The 24,529-nt window shown below is 47.2% G+C and overlaps 1 protein-coding gene and 1 long non-coding RNA gene across 3 annotated transcripts in view; one reads left to right on the top strand and one right to left on the bottom strand.

Annotated features, from left to right (window-relative positions):
- ACAN (aggrecan) overlaps positions 1-6,291 on the bottom strand; it is a 62,247-nt gene extending 55,956 nt beyond the window's left edge. For both annotated transcript variants that reach the window (XM_077871858.1, XM_077871859.1), the window contains exon 1: positions 5,947-6,291. The gene's annotated coding sequence lies outside the window, so the exon portion shown is untranslated. The remainder of the gene's footprint in view (positions 1-5,946) is intronic.
- Positions 6,077-24,529, top strand: part of LOC144297644 (uncharacterized) — a 124,702-nt gene continuing 106,249 nt past the window's right edge. Inside the window, exon 1 of the long non-coding RNA XR_013364599.1 lies at positions 6,077-6,283. This is a non-coding gene — a long non-coding RNA (uncharacterized LOC144297644). The remainder of the gene's footprint in view (positions 6,284-24,529) is intronic.

Raw genomic sequence — 24,529 nt, 5'->3', positions numbered from 1 at the left:
CATGGAGTGGAGCAAAGGCCTTGTACAGATGGGGCTCACCCACACCTCCTGCTACCACGGAGGTTCCCTCCTCCTGGCTGGCACAACTCAACTGCTAATAACTGCAGTACCCTCTAGAGGGTGCTGCTGTCAGCGCTGTAACTCGTGCCTGGTGCCCTACAGGAACTAGAGGTCCAGGCTTCCGGAGGGCTGGGGATGGAGGCATGGCAAAGTGGAGGACCGCCCATTTGAACATTGCTGGTATTCTTCTCCTCAAGCATTGGAGGTAATTTATAGTGCAAAGGTCCGCTCATTCATTCATTCATTCATTCAACCAGCCTGACTGTGTGTGCCAGGCACTGGATTAGGTGTAGCACACACCATGAAGGCAGGCCTTAGGATGTCCATTTTACAGAGAAGAAAACCAAGGCTCAGAGAGGCAAAGCAATTTGCCCACATTATGCAGCCAGGCAGTGCACAGTTCAAGTGGCTTCAAGCTCAGCGTTCTCCCACTGCCCATGCTATAGGATACACACATTGGCCTTCCCACTGGAGCAAACCCCACCCCTTGATTCTCACCCCTTGCTGGGAGTTGTGTGTGTGGGGAGGTGCTGACCCACATGCCCCCCCCCCCCCCCGCAACAGAATGCATTACTGTGGCAATTGTGTCCCCAATGGCAACCTTCTTTGGCCTCATGATCACACATCCATACTTGCTGATGCTATGATTTTTCAGAGTGGGATTTCGGAAAACCTCAAAAATTATAATAGCAGTTTGATATTTTGTTGCAGGTCTACTTTGTGCCAGGTCCTGTCTTCGCTTTATCTTGAACTCTCTCAGTCATCAGATGAGCCTCATTTCATGGATGTGAAAAGTGAGGCTCAGAGAGCTTAAGTGGCTTGCCCAAGGGCACACAGCTGGGATTTCAACCCACATCCGGGGCTGCCAAAGTCCCCGTTCTTTCTGCTTTACCACTGGGGCCTGGCTCCTTGTTTTCTTTTGTTGTCTGCCCTTCATCGCCTGCCTAACTCTCCCTTCTTGCCGCCCTCCTCCCCCTTCCCCCAGCGTTGGACTTCTGTTGCACACAGCTGGGCATGCTCTGGCCCCATAACTAAATGAAGGTCTGGAGCAGGACTTCTCAATATTGGCACTACTGACATTTTGGGCTGGATAATTCTCTGCTGGTAGAAGGAAAGTGCTATCCTCTGCATTTTCAGATGTTTAGTAGCATCCCTGGTCTCCACCCACTGGATGCTAGTACTATCACCCCTCCCCTATGGTGACAACAAAAAAAGTCTCTCTACATAAGGTCAAATGTTCCCTGGGGAGCAAAATAACCCCCAGTTGAGAGCCATTGCTTTATAGGAATACGGGGTTGGGGTCAAGTTGATTATAGCCTGTCTTCTTCAATAGACAATGAGCAGCTGGAGGGCCAGAAGAGTGAATGGTTTACCCACATCTAGTGCAGTGCCTGTAGCATGTAGCAAGTGGTGCTGCAGGGAGAATGAATGAATGCTTTCCATGGATATGGTATGTTTCAGGATGAGGGCCTGAAGGCCTGCGTTCCCATCCAGATCCTCACTAGTCTGCTCTGGGCCAGCCGGGGGCACACACCTACCCCCTCCTGGGCCTTTGTCCCCTTTGTGATCTCTTAGAAGATTATCACAGCCCCAAATGCCCTGGACACCTATGGAACTGCCATGCTCCACCTCAGAGGCCCAGAGTCCAGGGGCTGAGGAGGGGCTGTTCGCCAGGTTGGATGCTACACAACTGCCCGGTACTCAGTTCCTTCATTGGACCCTTGCCCCTCAAGCCAAATCAATCACAGAGAGAAGAGCAAGCCCTCCCACACCCGAAAGAGACCCAATGCAGGAGAGGTGGCTTCTTTTTTGGGTGTGTGTCTTAAAAGGGAAAACACATAACCTCAAAGGTAACCAAATATCCAAATCATGATGGCCAGCAGCGCACACCCCAAATCCACCTATTCATGAGTTTAACAAAAAGCTTCTTTAGGATACACTGTAAGGCCATTGAGAGGGAGAAAAGTCGCCTCTCACAAGCTCAGGCCAGCCCGCAGGCCCGCCCACCTAGTGTGTGCACACACGCACGCGCTGCGCGCGCACACACACACACACACATACACATTCGGCTGCTTACAAGGAGGCTCTGAGTTTTTAAAAGTAAACTCTATGGTTTCCGTTCTTGCCCTGGATTCAACTTTTGAAAAAAGGAACTGTTTTCCCGTTTTCCCTACAAAGGCCCACACGCCCCCCTCCCTCCATTCTGGTCCTCCGGCCTCTCTCGGGCTCTCCCTCTCTAACCCTGAACCCGCCCAGCACCACTGCCCCTCTCAGCCACTCCTCCCCTGCAACAAGGACTCCGTTTCCAGCCACGCCCAGGGGCCCAGACCTCCTCTCGGGGATGGGGGTATCCTATCCGGTCTGGGGGAAGGAGAGCAGCTAGGGGAGACGCCACAATCTCCTTTCCCTCCATTGAACAGAGAGCTTTCTTAAGGAAAGAGGGTAGCAGTGAAGCTCCCATCAAGGCCCACAGCATGGTCAAAAGGCCAGCCTGGTGATAGCAGGAGAGGATGGCTCCTGTTTGGAGATGTTCCCACCCACAGGGGCACCTGGGTGGTTCAGTGGGTTAGGCATCTGACTCTTGATTTCAGCTCAGGTCATGATCTTAGCTCTGTGCTCAGCACACCATCTGCTTGTCCCTCTCCCTCTGTGCCTCCCTCATTCATATTCTCTCTCTCTCTCTCTTTAAAAATAAATAAATAAATAAATAAATAAATAAATAGATAAATAAATAAATGAATAAAATATTTTTAAAAAAGGTTCATTGGCCCTGTCACTCCTCACACTCCACTTGCAAGCAGGCCTGTTCTCCACGCATTGCTTCCTGTCTGAGTCTGGGTTGTCTTCCTTGAACTTGCCTTTCACTCCCACCCCCAGCTTCTACTTCTTGCTGCCCCCACTCCCAAGATGTTCAAGGGTCCAGTCCAGGTGTTAGCACAGAGGCAGCAAGGATGCCCCAGGACCTGCCAGCTGGAGCCCCGGGGCAGGGATTTCTCAGAGACAGAAACATTACCAGGATCAGGGGCTTTCAAGCTTTTTTGACCATAGCCCGCAGTAAGAAATCATCAGTTAAACACCAAGTTTGTATGTATTGTGTACATACAAATACCTATGTATTATAATCACATATACACTTATCTAGGACTGCAAAATATTTAACAGTAATAGAAGTTTTCAGAAATAATACTTACCTTTATTACATGGAAGGCACTATGAGATTTCTCTTTCCTATGTCATTACACTGCCCTAAATTGATTTTACCAGCTGCAGATGGACATGTTCTGTGCTAGATGTCCCTGCAGGAGCAGACACAGACTAAAAGTGAGACTCCAAGCAGGGGCCCGTGGGCCTCCCGTTGCTCAGCCGAGGCCCTTCTCAGCCCAAGAAGGGGCTTGCGAGGGACCAGGTTCTACAAGGCATCATGAAAAAAATCCACGTGAAAAGTTGGGACATGGCCTTTTACTATTACAGAACATTCTAAATGAGTACTCCTGAACCTACAGATTGTGACCCCAAGGGGACCTAGAAGCCATTAGAGGAGAGGAATTAAGGTTTATGGTGCCTACTGAGAGCCTGACAAGGACCTCTTCAATATCATGTAGCCAATTAACTGGCTGAGTTGGGATTTGCACTCAGGTCTGCCCTACCTGGCAGGTTCCCACCTTAGCAGCTCCACCCCACCATCCAGGGAGTGAGGTCCCTTGGAGCTCCTGCTCTGACTGGGGAGTTCGACAGTTTGTTCTCAACATGTGGGGATAGAAGGCGCCCCCATGGGCATGCAGGGGTGCAGGCTGCCTGGGATGTGGGTGCATGTGAGATGGGGAGCAGGGGCAAAGTATGTGCATAGCTGTAAGAAGGGGCCTGGAGTCAGGTGTGGCTCAGACAGCACACAGACTCCCTGCAAATAAGTAATACTACATCTATCATTTTACCCTCTTGGATTCTTTACTCCTATATTGACCAGAGGGCTTTCAAATAATAAAGAGAGAATCCCAACTTAAGTATAATTTTTATGGAAAATTCTAGGAAAAGAAAAATATTTACTTAATATTGAAATTAGTACTACTACTAATAAATGATATTGAACGGTTATTGAGTTCAATAACTGCCCAGTGGCAGGCACCATGCTAAGGGCTTTGCTTGTATCGTTGCAGCTACTGTTTATCGAGAGGGCCAGCTACGGGCCTGCACTGAGCACAGACCTGGCACCTAGGTGGCGCTCAGAAGTTACTGGAGAATGAATGAAGGTACCAGGTGATGCGCTAGAAAGTGGACCTACATACATCTCATTTAAACCCAACTTGATATAACCTGAAAAGTTCCAGTATTTCTCTGAGAGAGTTTTTCTTCCTTTTGATTATTCCTTCATCTGAAACTTTTTAAATTGGAGGAGCGATCTCTCCTTCTGGGTTAGAGGCACCACCTCCTTTGGGTTTTCTCCGCCATGGCCATGCGGTTTTCTCCCCAATGGCCTTTCCATTCCTGGGCAGTCTCTTCCAGGCTCAGTGCCTGACAGGCCAACACTCCTACACTGATCTTCAAAGCACCTCCTAAGCCGCCCTGCCCAGGGCCACAGGCGATCTGATCGTCCCTTCTCCTTGGCAACCCAGAGGCAAGGGAGGAACAAGGATTAGAGCCTAGACATCTGGGTTCTTTAATCAAGATGAGCAACTGACTAGAGCCTCAGAAAACCCAGATTCTAGTTCTGCCCTTCCCCTAAGTCACATATGACCTTTAGAAAGTCATCATCACACCTTTCTGGGTTCACTTTCTTTCAAATGTGTTTCCCAAGATCCAGGGTTCCCCCAAATGGTCAGATACCCACCCACCACAGTATCCCGGACCTGAAACACCACACTAATCCATCCAGCTTCCTTCCTTTCCTCCTGGCAGTCACCCTGACAGAATTGGAATTTATGCACCAAACAAAATGCTGGCTGGGTCCTGGGCTCCTTCGTGGTGAAACCCTAGAGGAATCCTATCAGAACCATTCTCACAATTGCAAGGAGTAGAATGATGGAAAAGTTTGGGTTGGATACTGTCTTTCAACAGGAGACAAGCCGGCACCCCACAGTTGGGTCTGGCCTAGAATGCAGGTTAACACTGACAACCGTCCACCCAACCCCAGGGTTAGAAAGGCTCCACCTCCATTGGCTTCAACTGCAGAGGAACCCAGAGATGGAAAAACTGTCTCTGGTCATGTGTCCTCATTTAGTCTCCTCTTTCTTGAGAGATGCCCCTGCTTGGTGACACAGTCAGAGTTTGTCTCCCTTGCGGACAGCTCAGTGGCCCTGTCCCAGGTTCTGTCAATTCCCCCCAGCTTTTTGCCAGCCCTCTGGGGCGCCCTGTGGCTCCTGGAGTAGGCCAAGTGGCCAAGGCGGTGGGACCAATGGGTTCTTACAGCCTCTGCTTGGGCACCTGCGGTGCCCATGGCACACTGTTCCTCCCACTTCGTGTATCCCTCAGAGCCTCCTCCTTCCCGCTGCCAGCACAGGCCACGGCTCAGAATCAGGAGGCGCCTCTTCCAGCTCAGAAGTAGCAGCGGGGATCGGACCCCGCAAACCCACTCTAAAGCTGCTAGCCTGCCCACCCCGGCTCGTTCCTGACCCTAGGACTTGAAAGCACGCGCGGGCGTTTGGTGTAAAAGCTCCCTTAATTTCGGGGGATCGGCAGACCGGAGCCCCTCCTCACGTGTCCCTTTGCCCCATTCGCGCTGCGTCTGCAACAGCCAGAAAGTTTGCTCAACTCCACGGGCCGGCGGGGGGCCCCGGCACACGCCTCCCCCCACAGGGGACACGGAGCGGGGCAGCCGGGCGCGCCGCGGGCTGGTCCAGGCCCCCCACCCGCCGCCGGGAGAGCCTCTCCCGGAGGGAAGGAGACAGTTACCTTGAAGAGTTGGACTCCCTTCCGCAAGAACTTCAGGGCCACACACCTGGCCAGGCGGCGGGGGCTCCTGGGGCCGGGGGCGCGGGTGTCGCGGCGCTGCGGGGAGGCGCTCCTGCGCGCGCCGCGCACCCCTCTGGCGGCTGCCGGCGTGCTGTCCGCAGGTCCCCGGCGGCGGCTGGGTGGCCGAGTCCCGGCGGGCCGAGCGAAGGGCCGCTGCAGGGTGCCCGGAGCCCCTGGCACCCGCGTCAGACGCGCGGAGGGAGGCCGAGAGAGAGGGACCTTGAGCGGCGCGGCGCGCGTCCTCAGCTCTGCGAGCCCCCTCTGGAGCGGCGGGGAGGTAGGTGGGCGGGCGGGCGGGCGGGCATGGCGCGCGGTGACACATACATAGGGGCGGGCGGGGGAGGGGAGGCCGGCGCCGAGGGAAACCCCACCCCCGGGAGACCCGAGGGGCGGCCGGGGGGGGGAGGGGCGGGGAGGGCGGAGGCGTCTGGAGAGCGCTGGACCCCGGCTCCGGACCCGCGCGCCGCGGGGAAGCCGCCGGGGCGCAGGGGCGCGAGAGGAGCGCGCGGCCCGGGCCCGCGGGAGGCAGCGGCGCGGGAAGGGCTGCAATGCGGTCGGCGGCTCCGCAGTCCGAGGGGCCCTGGAGGGCTGCGTCGCCCCGGCGCCGGCGCCCGCACCCGCACCCGCGCCCGCGCCCGCACCCGCACCCGCACCCGCGCCCGCGGTGACCGGCCGCGGCTCCCGGGCGCCCGGCGCGGGGAGTGCAGCGGACGCCCCGCGGAAGCCACCCGGCGGGGCGCGCCCGCTGCTCCCGGGCCACGGTTTGGAAGGACCCTCAGGAGGAGCTGGCTCAAAGTTTCTGGGGATGGGGTGCGCCGGGATGGCAGGGCGCACGGAGGTTAGGGCGCAGCGGGGAGGCGCGCTGGGCACTCGACCCTCAGGGCAAAAGGCTGAGGTTCTTCAAAGTCCCGGAGAGACCAAGGACGCCTCAAACCAAGCAGGCTTCTCCGGCACTTCTGTAGCTCCAGACACCACCCTCCTTAATAATTTCGTTTCCAGTCAAAAGAATAAGAGAACCAACAGCGCTTAACACCTTCGGTGAGCTGGTTGCTTAACATGCATTAATATCTCACTTAAATTTCCCCAAAGCCCAGTGAGGTAAATATTAGGATTCCTCCATTCCCAAAGGATGTGAAAACGGAGGCTCAGACAGTGATGGAGTTACCTACTCAAGGCGGGGTCTGAATTCAAACCCAAAGTCGTGCTCTCTCTGCTACACGAGCTGCTGACTAAGCCACGGGAGTTTTGGAGCCACCCAGGCTGGTTGGTGGCCCTCGGGGTCCTTATGAAGGATGCTGGTGATGCTTGACCCTAAGATTTAGTGGCCTCGGTCAGTGTGGTGGAAGCCGCTTGACTCCCTCACTGGGCATGGATTGAATGAAGAAGAGCAAGAAGTGGGGTGTTTGTGGGCTGCCCATGACAGAGATAGTAGACTAAGCTTTTTCTTGATTAAAAGGCATGAAAGTGGCTCCGTTTCCCAGGGGTGACAACTCTGGAATGTGTGGGTTTTTTGCTGGCCATCTCTGCTAGGGGGCAGGACTGGCCCTGGCCCAGCACATTCCCTTGTCTGTTCTCTACACAGGCCAGTGAAGCCTGGGGAGGGCGTGGTTCCCACTCCACCCACTGGTCCCCAGGAGCCATGGTGAGGTGTTCCACTGATGGGCAGTTCTTGGCTGTACCCCTTTTCTACCTGAATCTGTTGGTTTCTTCCCGTCAGGTCTCCAAGTTACAGAGCATCTTGGGCAGTGCTGACAGGAGGGTGACTAGAACCTCTCAGGGGGGAGAACAGCATCTTGTCTTTCAAACAAAAAAGTGGGATGAAATCTTATTAGTTACTGACCCAAGACTGCCTCGATCAGGAGAAATGATTCTTCTAGGAAAAAAAAATGTATAATCCTTAAAATTCCAACAGGAGGAGTCATGGGTTCTCATGCCAATATTTGCCTGATGCTCTAGGTGAGAACAAACCACACCCTCATCTGTAAAACGGGGTCATATCTGACTTACATCCCAGAATGTGTAGGGTTAGTGAAGGACAATTCAATTCAAAGACAAATATTGATTAGATAATTTATCTTTGTAATGAAGTGAACAAATTCTTATTGATTATCTAATTTTGTAATGAGGCTGAGAGACATACAATGGGCTCCTATTATATGCCAGACGCTGTTTGATACAGCAGCCTTGCAGGTGGATATTATTTCCATTTTGCACACTAAGAAACTGAGACTCACAGGCCACCCAGGTAGTGAATGAGTGCAGGTTAGCATTAGGTCATTAGTGACTCCACACTGCTGCCCCTTCGGGCTATGGCAAACACAGGATGATTGGAAAGTGCTGGGACAATTTAAAGACCACGTTCCAAAAATTAAAGGATGTGGTGTCAGAAAGCCATTGGTGGCATGTGGATGTTCCCCTGTTTAATGCAGAGTGCTCTTCCTTGTGTAGTATTTCTGATGCTGGTCATCTCTCCTCTGCTCAAATACTTAATGCCCTTTCCAGGCTGCCTGATCCTATCTGCTGCTATGGGCGACCTTTTAACCTCTGGCTGCTCCAAGTGTGGTCCACAGACTAGTGGTGTCAGCTGGGCACTTGTTCAAAATGCAAAAATCTCAGGCCTACTCCAGACCTTCTGCCTCAGAATCTGCATTTTAATGAGATCCCCCCAGGGGAGTTTTATATGCCTTCTGAAGTTTTAAGAACCACTGTGCTGGCATCATTCAGCAGGTTTTACTCAGTCAACCACAAAACTGCAGAATAAGAGGATCTCAGAGCTGAGAAGGGCTCTAGGAGAAGATTGAGGACCACATCCTCATTGTCTGGAACATAGGATCCTTGAACATGCTCATGGATTTGACTCCCTTCTGAGTCCATGTCCCATTTTCACATGGTTCTCAGATTTTGTAGAAGCACCTGCTGGTTCCCATCACTGTGGGTTCAACAGTGAACAAAACAGGCCCATTTCCACCTCCTGGCCTTGTCTGCCAGACCTCCTTCCACATGGCAGATCATTTTATGTTTGAAATCAATGATTCCACTGCTCGTGCACTTTCCCTCTTCCCCTTTAGGACTGGGCATCACCACTTCATTCTCTCCTTCCTCATCTCTCTCTAGCCATGGATGCTACCCACTGCCACCAGTCTTCTTCCAGCAGGTTGGACTGCCCTGTCTCGTGTAGTGAGTGATTCAGACCTAAACAAAGTCCTGCTAAGTGTGCTTAGCCCAGGGAGCTCACCTCCTTTGATGGGGTACTATGCTTCTGTTAATGTAGCCTACATTTATGTGCTTTTCTGGCAACCTCATCACAGCTCATTCTGAGCCTGTAGTCAACTCAGATCTCCTTTCTACATGTACTGCCATGGCCCAGTGTCTTCCCTGGTTTGTTCTGGTATGGTGGGTTATTCTAATCCAAGTGTGGGACTTCACCTTTACCTATCTTAAAAATTTCCCTGATAAGATAAGCTCAACACTCCTAACCCTCTCGGTTCCTGTTTCTGTCATTCTCTGTGTTTGCTGTTGTTCTCATCAGTGGACTTTCTACAAAGCTGACTGGTGTCCCACTTTTCTGTCTTCACTTATCCTGGGGCTGAGTTCTAGAGCAGGGCAGGATGCCATGGCTCCCTATCCCAATTATAATGGCTGCATAATGCATCATCCCAAACCTTAGTGGCTTAAAGCAATGAGTCGTTTAATGTCGTTCCGGGTTTCTCTGAGTCAGGAATCTGGGAGAAGCATGGCCAGGCAGTTCTGCCTTGGGTTATCTCGTGGGGTTGCAGTTAGATGTCAGCTGAAGGCTTGACTGGGGCTTGAAGTTCCAGGTCTAGTGTGGCCGGCAAGTCGGTGTTGGCTGTTGGCCAGTGGCCTCAGCTCTTCTCCATCCAGCCTGCCAGTGGAACTGCCTCATGACATGGCAGCTGGCTTCTGCCAGAGCAAGTGATACAGGAGGCTGAGTGGAAGCTGCAGTACTCAGATGTCCTAGCTTTGGAAGTCAGTCACACACTGTCATGTCTACCATATTCTTTTAGCACACAGCCCACCCTGAATTAATGTGTGAGTACCAGGGGTAGGGATTCCTGGGAAGCATCTTGGAGATTGGCTTCCACAATCCATTAAATTGACTCTTAGAGGATGGCCAGTCTCCTTTCAGTTCACTTAAGTGTAGCACCACTAGCACTTGTTTCTGTCCATTACATGGGGACACCATGTACATATCTTGCTAAGTCCCAGTGCAAGCTCTTTGCAGAATTCCTTTGAAGCATCCTTCGAATACTCTTGTATGAGCAAGCAGTCTAGCTTGTGCTCTGGGACAACATATCCGTCCCAATTTCTAATTTTTTTTATTTTTTAAATTCAGTTAGCCAATATAGAGTACATCATTAGTTTCAGATGTAGTGTTCATTTTTTTTTTTTTTTTTTTTTTATTGGTGTTCAATTTACTAACATACAGAATAACACCCAGTGCCCGTCACCCATTCACTCCCACCCCCCGCCCTCCTCCCCTTCTACCACCCCTAGTTCGTTTCCCAGAGTTAGCAGTCTTTACGTTCTGTCTCCCTTTCTGATATTTCCCACACATTTCTTCTCCCTTCCCTTATTTTCCCTTTCACTATTATTTATATTCCCCAAATGAATGAGAACATATAATGTTTGTCCTTCTCCGACTGACTTACTTCACTCAGCATAATACCCTCCAGTTCCATCCACGTTGAAGCAAATGGTGGGTATTTGTCATTTCTAATAGCTGAGTAATATTCCATTGTATACATAAACCACATCTTCTTTATCCATTCATCTTTCGTTGGACACCGAGGCTCCTTCCACAGTTTGGCTATCGTGGCCATTGCTGCTAGAAACATCGGGGTGCAGGTGTCCCGGCGTTTCATTGCATTTGTATCTTTGGGGTAAATCCCCAACAGTGCAATTGCTGGGTCGTAGGGCAGGTCTATTTTTAACTGTTTGAGGAACCTCCACACAGTTTTCCAGAGTGGCTGCACCAGTTCACATTCCCACCAACAGTGTAAGAGGGTTCCCTTTTCTCCGCATCCTCTCCAACATTTGTTGTTTCCTGCCTTGTTAATTTTCCCCATTCTCACTGGTGTGAGGTGGTATCTCATTGTAGTTTTGATTTGTATTTCCCTGATGGCAAGTGATGCAGAGCATTTTCTCATATGCATGTTGGCCATGTCTATGTCTTCCTCTGTGAGATTTCTGTTCATGTCTTTTGCCCATTTCATGATTGGATTGTTTGTTTCTTTGGTGTTGAGTTTAATAAGTTCTTTATAGATCTTGGAAACTAGCCCTTTATCTGATATGTCATTTGCAAATATCTTCTCCCATTCTGTAGGTTGTCTTTTAGTTTTGTTGACTGTATCCTTTGCTGTGCAAAAGCTTCTTATCTTGATGAAGTCCCAATAGTTCATTTTTGCTTTTGTTTCTTTTGCCTTCGTGGATGTATCTTGCAAGAAGTTACTATGGCCGAGTTCAAAAAGGGTGTTGCCTGTGTTCTTCTCTAGGATTTTGATGGAATCTTGTCTCACATTTAGATCTTTCATCCATTTTGAGTTTATCGTTGTGTATGGTGAAAGAGAGTGGTCTAGTTTCATTCTTCTGCATGTGGATGTCCAATTTTCCCAGCACCATTTATTGAAGAGACTGTCTTTCTTCCAATGGATAGTCTTTCCTCCTTTATCGAATATTAGTTGCCCATAAAGTTCAGGGTCCACTTCTGGATTCTCTATTCTGTTCCACTGATCTATGTGTCTGTTTTTGTGCCAGTACCACACTGTCTTGATGACCACAGCTTTGTAGTACAACCTGAAATCTGGCATTGTGATGCCCCCAGATATGGTTTTCTTTTTTAAAATTCCCCTGGCTATTCGGGGTCTTTTCTGATTCCACACAAATCAATAATTTATCAGTTGTGTATACCACCCGGTGCTCATAAGGAGGGCATGTGATATGATGTCCCAATTTCTGCAGGACAGCCTTCAGCATCCCACTCCTCCTGATACAGCCAAAGATTGTTGTGTTGCTCTGCTACGTCACACTTTTGGTTGATATTAAAACTTGTGGACAATTAAAACCATCAGACCGTTTTCATGCTGACCCCCGTAAAAAGGGATTCCTGTCTATCTCAAGCAACAAAACAGAGTTAAGGAGGGAGAGGTTCCCTGTGTGTTCAGTAGTATTGGAAGTGAACCCCCGGTCTGGCACAGAGGACTTAGGGGAGTTTCTTAACTTCTCTGGATATCAGTTTTCTCATCTGTGAAATGGAACCGTATGGAATTGTAGAATTGGAATGAGGGATGTCAGTCAACACCTAGTCAGTGATCTGGCTCCAGGAGCAAGATGGTGAATTTTCTTCCCTTTCCTCTCCACTACAATTCAATGTCCCTCAGTAAGTGTGTGCTGCTTTCTAGGTCTGTAAAAGAAGCTAAAATACCTCCTCAGAGGGCAGCAATGATAAATACTGTATGTAATGCATGTAGAGAGGTTGTGATCTTTTCTGGAAGCAAAGGGCCATGGAAGTATGATATAGAAAAGTCTACTTATTGCAGAACGGGGTGGGGGAGTGGTCTTCTGAGAATTAGTGGAACATTTGAAATGTGCCGTTTTATTACTATAACACTGTGCAAGTGACAAATTCAGAGAGAAATGTTCTAATAATAAAGACCATGGGGTAAGCTAATGAAACACTTACAATTCCCCACAGGTCTATGTGGCGTAATGACGTTCAGACACTGGAAATTGCTGTGTCACATAAGACATAGAAATTGAAGGGCACATTTAAGGAAACTCACATTTCTTGAAGATTCAGTTTGATTTATTTTCCCCCTGAATTTATAGCAGATTCTATTTTCAGTAGAACCCTGCCATTTATAACAGAGGAAATTATGGCAAGCATTTTACTCATGACTCACTAGTGTTTTTATCATTGAGAATACGCAGGGAATGACACTGAGTGGGATGTTACCATGTTGGTGTACAGCATCGTCACCATCATCATCACCACCACCATCATCAGCTAAAACAATATTTTCCAAACAGGTCTAGGGTAAGAGGAGAGGTAGAAGGAGTCTTCTCTTGGCAGCCTCAGCCCCTGAAACTCGTGGGAGCTTGCTCACTTTCTCTGTCCCCAACCCTGAATCCTAAGGGGCTGCCTCCCACAACCCCTACCTGCCTGAACTGGCTCTTTCTTGTTCTTTCCCTTATCCCTGCTATCGGAGAGTTCTGGGAACTGATTGCTCAGCCCTTGTCCCATTGTGCTTGCTGATTTTATTTTCTTTCATTGATAAACATGGGATCATTCTGAAAATTTTTTGTCCTAAATATTTCACACATTCCAGTAGAGATACAAAATGCATGCTTTCTAGGGATGCCTGGGTGGCTTAGCACGTGATCTCGGGGTCCTAGGATCGAGTGTTGCATCAGGCTTCCTACGGGGAGTTTGCTTCTCCCTCTGCCTATGGTCTCTACCTCTCTCTCTGTGTCTCTCATGAATAAATAATAAATAAATAAAATCTTTTAAAAATATATGCTTTCTAAATGCAGATATGGTATCCCATGCTTGCTTGCTAAAGACCAAATGTAAGAGGTACAGAAAGCATTTCCATGGCTCAAAAATCATCTGTTAATACACAGACATGGCTTTCCCCCACAAAACTTGGCATTTATTTGACACTAAAGCCTTGGGGAATAGTTATCTTGACATTTTAGCTGTTGCTATTGATCTGTTTGGTTTCTTAATGTGTATTCCTTTAAGGGGAGAACACACAGAATGTGTAAGGGAGGAAAAAGCAGTATTTAACTAGGTAATCTTTTATCCTTAGGGCATTTACTTATTAGCATTTAATCTTGAAATAATCATGAAAAAACAAGCATTATCAAAATGCTGGAGGGTGCATTGTCTACCCTGAAAACCTTAAGTTCAAAGATATGAAATGTCAGTTCCTTCATGGGCTAGCACAGCTCATCTGTTTTCTTTCCTGCCTTCCTTCCTTCTTTTTCTTTCTCTTTCTTTGTTATCTTTGTAAAATATGCATAACCCAAAGTTTATCATTTTAACCACTTTAAGTGTACAGTTCAGTGGCGTTAAGCACATTCACAATGTTCTACAACCATCTCCACCCTCTGTGTTCAGAGCTTTTTCATCTTCCCAGACTGAAACTCTAGACCTGTGTCTATTAGACACTAACTCCCCATCCCCATCCAAGTCTCGGGCCACCACCATTGGATGTTCTGTCTCTATGAATTTAGTTACTCTAAGTACTTCATATAAGTGGAATCATACAGTATTTATGTTCTTTATTGACTGGTTTCCTCACAACTCAATGCATTTTTAGCATATACAAACACCATTATAATCACAATGAAGTGAGGACCTGGTTCCCTGGAAGGTTCCTTTGTGTCACTCCTAGTCGGTACATCCCACTCAGGGAGACCACTATTTTGCCCTTACTGACAGACCAACCAGTTTTGTCTATTCTTAAACTTGATAGAAATATTATTATCCTATGAATAATTTGTTGTGCCTGGCTTCATTTGCTCAAGCTGAAGGCAAACTGGAGAGTGTAGGCCCATCCAAGGAAACAGCCACTACTTTGCTCCAGCTAAATATCACCAGTCAGGAATTCAGACTCATTGTTGTTGGATCATATAGTATTAATATTAGTATTGGTAGTGGTGGTGAAGATGATAGGGATGGTGGTGGTAGTACTAGCAGTGGTGGTGGTAGTAGTGGTGGTAGTGGTAGTGGTAGTGGTAGTAATAGTGGTGGCAGTGTTAGTAGTAGTGGTAGTGGTGGTGGTGGTAGTACTAGAAGTGGTGGGAGTGGTGGTGATGGTGATGGTAGTAATAGTGGTGGCAGTGATAGTGGTGTTGGTAGTAATAGTGGTGGTAGTGGTAGTAATATTGGTGGCAGTGATAGTGGTCTTGGTAGTAATAGTGGCGGTGATGGTGGTAGTAATAGTGGTGGCAGTGATAATGGTGTTGGTAGTAATGGTGGTGGTGGTAGTGGTGGCGGTGGTAGTACTAGTGGTGGTGGTGGTAGTACTGGTGGCAGTGGTAGTGGTGGTGGTAGTAGTAGTGGTGGTGGTGGTAGTAGTAGTGTGGCAGTGGTGGTACTTGTTTTCCTTGAAAGCGAAATTTCTGGATTTTTACATAAAGTCAGGCAATAACTACCTTAAACATTAAAATATGGTGTGCATCAAAACATTAAAGGATTGGCAGGACACATCTGTGAGTGGTGGGATCATGCTCTGGTGATGGCAGTTGATTAACGGACAAGGGATAATTGAAAGGAAAAATCAAAGACACTGGATCTTAAGGGAGAAGCATGAAAGGCCTCCGATTTTTGAACCTGCCTGCCTCAGGGACGGGGAGTCCCTACGACAGCAGCAGAGATGTCAGGAAGAGTAGCCGACTTGGGGAAAAAGGCAGCAGGTGCCATGGTAGTCAGTTGTGTTTTCGGACAGAGTTGGAGGGACCATTGGGGGAGGTGGCCAGCAGGCTGAGAGAAATGTGGAGTCCAGGACTTGGGGAGATGCTCAGCCTGAGGAGAGTCCACTCACAGGAAAGCAGGGAATGTGGAATTCTACCCAATAAATGTTAAAATAGACTTTAATTGCATACTGTAACCAATTAAGGGAGAGAAGCACAGTAAAGATGGAGGATGAGAGATTGTTGGATAGAAATGCAAGGATGCTGAGAGACAGCCCCAGAAATGTAGAGAGGGAATGCCAGAGACCCTGACACACTCAAGGAAAAGTGATGCAGATACACCCCGGCCGGGTCCCACCTACTGGGCCCACCTTTGGTTTCAGATCAAGTCAGAAGTCCAGTCCCTCAAAAGTCACCCCAGCCTTCCTGAGGTTTCCTGGCTTTATAGGAGCTCTGTCTAATTTGAGCTAGAGGTTCTCTCCAGAGCTGTGTTGGAGCCAGTTTAACCTTTGAAGGATGAAGAGGAGAAAAAAGGGTGAACGTCATTTATTTTGTGTGTGGGGGGTGGGTGCTTATCATTTTGTTGTTATTTCTGGCCTCCCATTTCCCACAGTTGATGGATGAGGACCACTGAGTCCCACTGTTGTGCCTACAGAGTAAAGCATTTGACCAGGTCCTAAGTTGCGTGTGTCAAAAAAAATAGCAGCCATAAGGCTACCAAAGGGACACTTACATTTTAATAAGGGAACAGGAAATTGACAAATTAGAGCAATTTAGAGCCTTGACAAACAAATATGAATATATGAGAAAATCAATACTGAGTAAAACTCACTGATCAAGAGGAGGTAGATGACAGATACTGAGTGGAGTTAACCAGGGAAGGGTAAGAGTGCCAGGAAAACCTATGAATTAATTGAAGGGGGGGCAAATAAACAGAAATTGCACAGGAGGGAGAAGAAGGGCTTCCTCCCAGCCCCCCAGCTTGAAAATCAGTTGTTCCCCACATCCAGGTGAGCTGGGTCCTGCTGCCTGCCCAAATCGCACACCGGTGCGCGCTCTCCCCACCCCTGGCCCCTCTGCATGCCGTGGTTGGAAACGTGGCTTTTCCAGAGTCAAAAGCCAGAACACAAGGCACCTATTCACCCTGCTGGGTTTGAAATTCTCCTCCGAAATTCCTTTAACTGCAAACACCTTCTCCCGAGTACACTGTGCATCTTTTCAAATTTCAGACATAAACAGCAGCATGGCCCCGCCTGGCAACCCCCTCTCACTCTCCTGATAAAAATAGAAAGGGCCAAGGTGGGGAAAGTCGTGGGCACAGTGGGGGTTTTGTGGATCAGCTGTTTGCATGGGTGTTCCTGACCCTCTCTGCCTATTTTGGGGAGGGGTGTCTCTCAGGGGAGCTTCAAACTGAATTCTCGGGGGATTTGTCATCCCTGGCACCTTGGCCCCTTCCATTCTGGGCCCGAGACACATCTCTGTAGTTGTGTGTTTAACTGTGTGTCCCAGGGAGAAACACGTTTACTTGTGGTCATTGGCGTGGTTGTGGGGGATGGAAAAAGTGGTGGGAAAGAAGTGCGGGGAAGCAGTTCATTTCCAGAAGCCATTGGTATGAAAACTATCACGAGACACCCAATTGCACATGGTGGAGGCCTGGGTGTGGTGTGAGTTTAAACCAAGACAGGCACCATGACCCCATGAATAAGTGAAGGGCTTTGGGAGGTCACGAGGTGTTCCTGGCACAGTTGGCTCCTGTCCTATGGGACGGGGGTGAGCTAGGAGGGCAGGGTGAATTGACCAATTCCCTGAGCTGGGGCTTAGGGGACCTGTTCTAGTTCCAGATGCACCCTTTACCAGTGACATGAAATATCCCCCAGAGAAAGATGGAGGATGGGATCCTGCTGCTTCTCTGCCCACAGCCATCCAGTGGCTTCTGGTCGCACTCAGGGCACTGTGGCCAGCAGAGCTGGAATGATCTGGCCCTGCCTCTCCCACCTATCTCCTCACCCCCACGGGGCTCCCTTACTCTTGCCCTTAATGTTCTGGCTCCATCTCCTCTTTGGATCGTGCTTTCAACATCAGGGAGGCCTTTGCTGACCACCCTGGCTTTTCTACCTCCTTCGCTTCTCTCTTATGGCACCTGGTCCCTCCCTTATTAGCCTGGACCACAGCTCGCTGGTGTATATTTTGATCTGTTTACTTGTGCAGTGTCTGCTAGCCTCTCTTAATGGACTGCAAACTTTGTGAGGGTGGAGACACATATTCCCTGGCCCCCACCGCAGTGTGTGGCACATGCAGCTTCTCAGTCAATATTTGTTGGATGAACGAATAGGTCTATTTTGTCCTCCTCTGTATCTTCTGTGTCTGACACATTTAGATACTCTATAAGTGAGTCACAACAACTCACGTGCATGGAGCACTCTGTGTTAGACATTGTTCTAAGCATTCTCCGTCTAGCAGCTGATTTAGTAGCCATAATTATTTATTGTTTTATAACGGAAAGGAAGAAAAGGGAAGAATGGAAAGGAAAGGCAAGGAAAGAAAAGGGAAAGGAAAAGAAAAAGAGAAGAAACAGGCCCAGAGAGGTCAAGCACCATGCCTCAAATCACACAGCAAGTGAGTGGTAGAGCAGATTTGATGCCAGACAGTGAAGTTTCAGAGCCTGTGCCTTTACCCTCCTCATCCTGCTTGAATGAAGGCGTGAACAACTAGCTCATTGCAGAGGTTCATAAACATTAATTTATCACCACCCCACACACTTGATTGAAAGGGTCAGATTGGATCTTTATAAGACAGTGAAGATGCAGTCAAGTGTATAATCAGGAATAAGAATCAGTGGGGTAGGGTGAGGCCTCAGTACCGACCAGGCAGCCTCTCTGTCAGGAACCCCTCCCGGGGGTAGAGGGGTTGGAGCTGTTTAAATGATGAGAGAGAAAGGTGTGATGGGCCAAGCCAAGGCTTGAGGCTTGAGCAGGCAAGGTTTGGAAGCAAAGACATGAGACAAGAAGGTGCATCTCCCGTGAGAGATAGTCAGAGCCATCAGATGATGAAACTGATGAGAAAACAGAAGTACCACGAAGATTTGCTAGGATGTAAGGCTGAAAGTGGTGCCCAGTGCAGTCGTCAGGGTGGGACCGACAGGTGGGGATTCTCTTTGGCCAAAAAGAAGTCAGGGAAGGGAAAAGTCTGTTTGTTTAGTCAAACCAGAAAACAAGTGTTGGAGTTCTGGAGTGATATCAGACGTCAGTTCACATGCCACGGTTCAACTCCTGGCATTTGGTTGGTGCCCCGAATGTTGCTATTTGCAGCCACCTAAACCCCACCCTAACTGCACTGGAATCCACCAAATTCTGAAGTACTGCCATCTTGGTCTCTGGGAAAAAGATCATCACCTCAGAATCTTCAAGCTGGACAAGACTCCAGCATCCTTACTCTTGTGTTAGGACTGAGCTGGTGGCTTGGACCCAAAGTTCAAAGTGGGTGATTGGGAATCAAGGTTGTATGGGCACTGGGAATAGGTGATATTGATCACCTAAAGCGCCAGTTGACCTTTGACCCCTGTTTCAGTCAGCATAGGTAGGGTTATGCTGCAGTAACAACAGCCCCCCAAATCTTAGTGACTTAAAATAACAAAGATCTAATTCTCATGCATGCTTGTGTCTACCAAAGTTAGACTGGGAGCTTTGCACCAGGTTATCATTGGCATCACTCTAGGTCAGCCTGGTGGAGCAGCCACTATCTGAAGCATTGCTGGTTGCCATGGCAGAGAGGAGAGAAAGTTCTGGAGCATGATGTATTAGCAACTGAGTGCTCCAACCCAGAGTTGACACATGTCACTTCTGGTTACAAATTGCTGGCTAGAACTGGCCATGTGACCCCCATCCAGCTAAAGTGGGAGGAGAAGTATAATCCTATGTGCTAGGAAGATGAAGGACTGAAATATTGTGAACACTCAATATTACTATCTCTAGTCAATCTCTTAGTGATAAAGTAAGGTTTGGGTTTCACCTATCCATATTGTCACTGAGATCCTTTCCTTAGGGGACGGAATGCTTCCCAGAGTAGGTGGGGATGGTAATGGTGCACGGGAGGTCCTGATAGCCCCAATACTGGGTACCTGTTTCCAGAACAACCCCATCAAACCTTGAGGCAGGTTTTGGACATCTGTTGGAGCCCCATTTGGTGGCTGGTATGCCCAAGGTCTAGACCTACTCTACTAAAGAGTAAAGAGAGGACAGCCTCCTCCCTATAGCTGTTCCTCACCAAGGCATTCACCTTAAGATATGTTCTGGGTCAAAGTCTTTGACCCAAGGTGGTGGGTCACCTTGACAGATGAGGCCTCCTCTGAGATCCTCAGAAGGCCTCATGGCTTCACTCCTCATCTCCTGGGACCTGGTCTTAGAGGCCACAGAGCTCTCCAAAAGATGGAGGCATCACTGGACCTGGACCTCAGACCATCATCTGAACCCTGCAGGCTACACACATCTCATCTTGGGACCCCTGCTCACTCCATAAAGATGGTATAATCAGAGAATGGAGCATCTTGTGTGGTGAGAGCAAGGACATAGGGAGGCATACCTGGAGCCCACTGTGTTCAGATTTTGACTTGTAGCTTGGACCTGGCTCTGGGAAGCCTGCCCTTCCTCACTTAGCAAAGCAGGGAGGGCTGGGGGAGAAGCTTCCTAGCTAATTGGGAGATGGAGACAATACAGGCTGAGAGATCCCAAGCTGCTTTCTTTAGACAAGCACACAGGATCAAATCCAGGGATTGTGCTGGAGCTAGGATCTGAGACACTTCAAATTGCTTCATTTTGTGTTCAGAGAGGCCCTAAGGCCTTGGTCCAAGTCCATTCCCTAGAGTCTCGGAGTTGAGTGATGGAAGCCTAAGAAGGGTCAGGGATGCGGCATGGAGGTAAGGATCAGATGCCAGGTCATAGGAGAAGAGCTCACTGTGAATGGAATCCCTCTGCTGTGCAGGGCAGAGACCACTTGGAAATCGGGTAAAGGCTTCATGAGAAACCAGGGTGGTACAGAGGACCCAGAGGGTACTAAGGGGACATCATGAGCAGGAAGGAACTGGCATTGATGTTTCTACATGTCAAAATCCTGCCCCATTGTCAGGACCCAGCTCATAGGCTACCCTGTTAGCAGAGTTTTATCTTAATCTGGAATCAAAGTTCATCTTCTTTTGTGATTCTGTAACTATTGACTTTTGTCATACCCACCTGTGCTGGAGTTAGTTATGGGTGTCCTAATACCCTGATCTCACTGAATACAGGACTTCACTGCAGGGCACCTCCAGCTCAGCAACTGGCTATCAGGTATCTGAGGAGCCAAAGGGAAGGCAGCAGGGTGAGGTAGGCCCTTTCCCCAACTTCCAGACTGTTTCAGTGGGGTTCCAGGGCCACTTGCCTTCCAGGCCCCTGGGCTGTTTGTTTCGGAAGCACCCCGGAGGGATCCCTGGGTGGCGCAGCGGTTTAGCGCCTGCTTTTGGCCCAGGGCGCGATCCTGGAGACCCGGGATCGAATCCCACATCGGGCTCCCGGTGCATGGAGCCTGCTTCTCCCTCTGCCTGTGTCTCTGCCTCTCTCTCTCTCTCTGTGACTATCATAAATAAATAAAAATTAAAAAAAAAAAAAGAAGCACCCCGGACTTGCCAAATCTGACTGGCTAAGATTGGTCCCCCAAGTGTACACTTTTCAGCTTTCTTTTAAAATTAATTTTGCAAAAAAAATAAAAAATAAAAATAAAATTAATTTTGCTGAGGCAAATTTATATATAATGAAATGTAACCATTGTAAGGGTCAAGTATGATGAGTTTTGATAAATTTACAGTCATGTAATCACCATCTCGATCATCATATATAGTATTTCCTTCACACTAGAATGTTTCCTCAGGCCCCTCTGCAGTTAATTTACGACTCCTATAGACTCCAGACAACCACTTCTTTTTATTACTATAGATTAGTTTTATTTCCTCTAGAATTTCATATAAATGGAATCATTACATGTGGTGGGTTGAGCGATGGCCCCAAAGATATGATGTCCTAATCCCTGAAACTTGTAACTGTTTCCTTATTTGGAAAAAAGTGCCTTTGCAGATGGAACTAAGTTGAAGATTCTGAGATGAGAAGATAGTTCTGGATTATCTAAGTGAGCCCTAAATACCATCACAAGTGTCCTTATATGAGAGTAATAGAGGAAACCTAACACCACACACACAGAAGAAGAGGGTGTAAAATGGAGTCAGAGATTGGAATGTGGGGGACACCTTAATTTTGGGCTTCTGGTGTCAGGAATTCTGAGAGAGTAAATTTCAGTTGTTTTAAGCCACCAAAGTTGTGATCATTTGTTACAGCAGCCCTAGGAAATGAATGCATGTAGTATGTAATTGTCTTCGCCTGATTGCTTTTGCTCAGCCTAAGTTTAATATTCCTTCATGTTGTTTGTAGCCATAGTTCATGTTTTTATATTACCAAGGAGTCATTCATTGTACAGATGACATTTATTTCTTTATCTGACCTACTGATTAAAATTTAATTGTTCCTAGATTCAGGCTGTTATGAGTAAAGCTGCTATGAACAACTTCATATGTGTATACAATACATATTATTTCTCTTGGATAAATATCAAGGGGCAGAATTGTTGAGTTATATAATACATGTATGTTCAATTTAATAAGGAATTCTCAAATACTTTCCTGAAGTGGTTGTCCCATTTTGATTTTCCCAATCAAGAGCAATGTATCAGAGTTACAGTTACTTCCCATCTTCACCAACACCCGATTTTGTTAGTTTTTTATTTATTATATATGTATATGTATTATGTGTATATATAATAAATGGAAATATGTAATTCCATTTTAATTGGAATATATGATATGTAATAGATTTATATAGACAATGGACCCTTGAATAATGCTGACATTAGGGTGCTGACCAACTGCCACTCCGTGTGGTTAAATATTTGCATATAACTTTTGACTCTCCAGAAACTTTATCAGTAGTCCACTGTTGACTTGAAAGCCTTATCTATAACATAAAGGTGGATTAACACTTTTTTTGTAGAAGTATTATATACTGTATTCTTACACTAACATAAGCTAGAGAAAGAAAATGTTATTAAGAAAATCATTATGAAAGAGAAAATACATTTATAATACTGGACTGTATTTACTTTAAAAAGTCCATGTTTAAGTGGACTCACAGTTCAGATCTGTTTGGTTCAAGAGTATGTGTGTGTGTGTGTGTATGTGTGTGTGTGTATTCTCGACTTAAATTGAAAAACATTTACTTGTAAAGAAATGTTCTTTTAAAAAAGTATTTATTTATTCATGAAGACAGAGAGTGAGGGAGGTAGAGGGAGAAGCAGGCTGTCCACAGAGCAGGGAGCCTGATGCAGGACTTGATCCCAAGACCCTGGAATCATGACCTGAAGCCAAAGGCGGATGCTTGACCGACTGAGCCACCCAGGCACCCAAGAAAGATTCTTTAAAATAAAAAGAAGAGTTCCTTTATTTCCCCAAAGGAAAAGTTTAAAAATTCATGATACAAAGATGATCCTATAATATTAGTGGAAAATAAGAAGATACAACAAGTAGGTTAATTTCTAGAAACACCTCAATATGAACCACATAATAGTGTCCAGTGTGCATATTTAGTCAAATGTGAAGTTGTTGACTTACTGAAATTTTCCTTCTTAATTTTCTTGACTTTTAAGTGTTAAAAATCAAAGTAAGCCTTTGAATGTTCTTTCATAATTCGTATCAAGCCTGTCTTGTCATTTAAAAATGTGGACTGCCTCACAAATTTGTGCACCATCTTTGTACAGAGGGCTTGGCTTGCTGGTCCCTGTCATTCTGATATTTTATTTTAAAGATTTATTTATTTGAGAGAGAGAGAGAAAGAGAGAGCATGGGGGGGGGAGAGACAGAGAGCATCTCTAGTAGACCCTGTGTGAGCATAGAACCCTACATGAGGCTCCATCTCATGGCCCTGAATCACGACCTGAGCCCAAACCAAGAGTCCGTGACCCAACTGACTGCACCACCCAGGCGCCCCCTCTATCATTCTGATTTATTTTAAAGATGTATTTGTTTATTTTAGAGAGAGAAAGAAAGAGCACGAGGGCTAGAGGAGAGACAGAGAGAATCTCTGGTAGACCCTGTGCAAGTCCAGAGCCCTACATGGGGCTCCATCTCATGCCCCTGAATCATGACCTGAGCCAAAACCAAGAGTTGGCCACCCAACTGATTACACCATCCAGGTGCCCCATCTGTCATTCTGATTTAGAATGTGTGCATTGTCAGTCTTCCAAACATGAGTTATTTAAGTGAATATATAGAGGTACCTCACTGTGGCTTTAACTTGCACTAATGATTACCACATTGAGCATTTTTTTTTTTTTTGGTGTGTTTATTGGCCATCTGTGTATCTTCTTTTTGAAAAGTCTGTTCAAATCTTTTGCCCACTCTGTGTGTAGGGGGTATTTTTCAGCTTCTTACTGAGTTTACAGAATTCTTGATATATTCTGGATATGAGTCCTCTATTTTATGTAAGGATTGCAAATATTTTTCTTCCAGTCTGTGCCTTTCCCTTTCATTTCTTTAACAGTGACTTTCAAAGAGCAGAAGTCTTTAATTTTGAGAAAGCCCAGTTTTCCAATTGTTCCCTCTTTATATTTACTGTCTTTTGTGTCCCACCTAAGAAATCTTTGCCTATCAAGGTCACAAAAATGTTTCTTCTGTTTTCTTCTAGAAGCTCTATAGTTTTAATGTTTTATAGTTAGGTCTGGAGTAATACATCCTGAATCATTTGTGTGTATGTGTGTGTGTGGTGTGGTATGAGATAAGAGTCCAGGTTATTTTTTTTTTTTTCTTACAGATATTCAGCTTTCTAGCACCAGTTGTTGAAAAGATTAGTTTTTCCCAATGAATTACCTTGGCATCTATGTTGGAAATCAACATGTAGGTTGTTTATCCATTCATCCATGGTTGGATCATTTTTTTTTAAGATTTTATTTATTTATTCATGAAAGACACACAGAGAGAGGCAGAAACATAGGCTGAGGGAGAAGCAGGCTCCCT

This window comes from Canis aureus, chromosome 2 (assembly GCF_053574225.1).
Source record: "Canis aureus isolate CA01 chromosome 2, VMU_Caureus_v.1.0, whole genome shotgun sequence".
Lineage (NCBI taxonomy): Eukaryota > Metazoa > Chordata > Mammalia > Carnivora > Canidae > Canis > Canis aureus.
This window is presented reverse-complemented; position numbering and strand designations above follow the sequence as displayed.